Raw genomic sequence first — 2,078 nt, 5'->3', positions numbered from 1 at the left:
GCTCGTAGTAATATCCACTGGCTCTACATCGATTGCAGGTATCTCTAACTTAATTTCTTTTTTCGTCGTATTAGTTACGTACGTATAAGTTTCATCCGCGTGATTTACTTTTACAATACTATCTATTAAAAAAATACCGTGCTCTAATTCTTGGCGATTTATAAGCGCATTCTCGACATTACGCTGTTTAGTGTGGATCGCTACAGGACAAATAGTTCTGTTTGGTAGTATTATCCAATTACTAAACTCTATTGGAAATGATTGGTTATTACTGATTGTTACTGTTCGCGTTTCAAAATCAATTTTTGCGTTTNCTTAATGTAGAAATGTGGAACCTATGATTTCTTGTTCTTTTAGAGGAAATCTATCAGGCACTACGTGAAATTCGTGAATTCCTGTATTTGATTGTAAATATGCGGTTCCGAGAGTTTGCTGTTTTTCTTTTGTTATGCCTTGAATTTCTTTTTGTCTATATATACGAGTGTGTCGCGATTTAGAGCATTAGCTTTAATAATGTTTATATCAGCGCCCGTATCTAACAAGAATCGGTCTCTTGGATTTCTGAGCTCGTCGAATGGGATGCAGATAAGATTTCGCAAGATTGCTCGGATTGTGTATGTTCTTGCTCTTGGTTTATCAAGTGAATCGGATTTGCGCGACTCGGCGTTGGGCCTAGGCGTTGCGCGCTTTTCGCTTGGCCCCGGTAGTTTAAATGTGAATTTGTGTTAGTGAATGAATTATTATTACGTCGATAGTTAGATTGATTATTTTGAAAGCTTGTATTTTGAGAAGAATTTCCATTCTTATTAAATCTGTTATTATTATTATTATTTTGTGAAAAATTTTGCTCATGTCTGACGTCGCGATATTGGTTATTTTGTCGAAAATTAGAATTTTCGTAAGAGGTAACTCGATTTTGCGAATTATGAAATTTTTTTCTACATTCATTTTCGTTGTGGCCTGTCTTTTTACAATAATTACAAGTTAATTGTGAATCGTTAAATCTATTTGATCTAAATCTTTCTGAATGGATTCTGGATTTTGTTATGTAGGTGATTGCGCTTTGAATCGCGTCTTCCAATGTATAAAATTTTTGTGTTGGAAGAAGCTGTGCGGTGTAGCTACGTAAGCCACCGAGAAAATGATCTATTAGTTTNTTTGTTGCAAACACTTTTAGTCCTGCCCTTGCTGCCAAATCAGGGTAATTAGAAACCGCGATGATCATATCAGAGTTCAATTTCCTAGCTCTAATAGCGTAATTTTCAATGGATTCGTCTCTATTTTNCCAAAGTTTATTAATTTCCCTTTCCCAATGATCGAAAGTTTTGCAACTGCCGAATTCTTTTTCTAACGCACCACACAAATCGTCGAGATTATTTATCGTATAGATCGATCGTATTAACGCGGCATCTCCTGTTAACTTTGTTTGCAAAACCGCTCTAAGAAAGAATAGTCTGTCGTCTGGCTCGACTAAACTATGAACTCCTTTACAATCAGCCGTAAATTGCGTTACCGGAACATTTTTGCCATTAAAAACGGGTAGAAGTGATAAACTGTGACGAACAGAAAAGTAGCTACTATTACTCAACATAGAAGATCTTTGTTGGTGTGCTCCGGAATGATCCGCGTCTTCTGTTAATTCTACTGTTTGTACGTGATCGTTCATATTGATTTCGATATTCGAAGTTTCGCGATTATTACCAGAATTAGTGTTGTTACTATAACTATCTAACGAGTTACTTTCCGAACTATCGGAATTGTAATGCGGTTTAATATTTCTAAAATTTACAAAATTCATGAGCTTACTACTGTGATCAAATTGAAAGGTGAATTTTTTATTTAAATTTTTTGGGTTATTTTAATGGTCGAAATGTTTTATTTTGTGAGTTGGTAGTACTGTTAGTGACATCTGTGCCAAACTTCTCGTCACAATATTCATTAGTGTTTGAGTTACGCGTCATTTTGTGAGGTGCCAAAAGTAAATTCCGCGATTTTCACCATGTCTGCATTTATTGAGCAAAGAAGTTGCATCAAATTTTGTGCGCGAAACGGAATTTCGACTGCGGAAACGTTGCGGA

Source organism: Pseudomyrmex gracilis, unplaced genomic scaffold, assembly GCF_002006095.1.
Source record: "Pseudomyrmex gracilis isolate BER0280 unplaced genomic scaffold, ASM200609v1 scaffold_2059, whole genome shotgun sequence".
Taxonomy (NCBI): domain Eukaryota; kingdom Metazoa; phylum Arthropoda; class Insecta; order Hymenoptera; family Formicidae; genus Pseudomyrmex; species Pseudomyrmex gracilis.
This window is presented reverse-complemented; position numbering follows the sequence as displayed.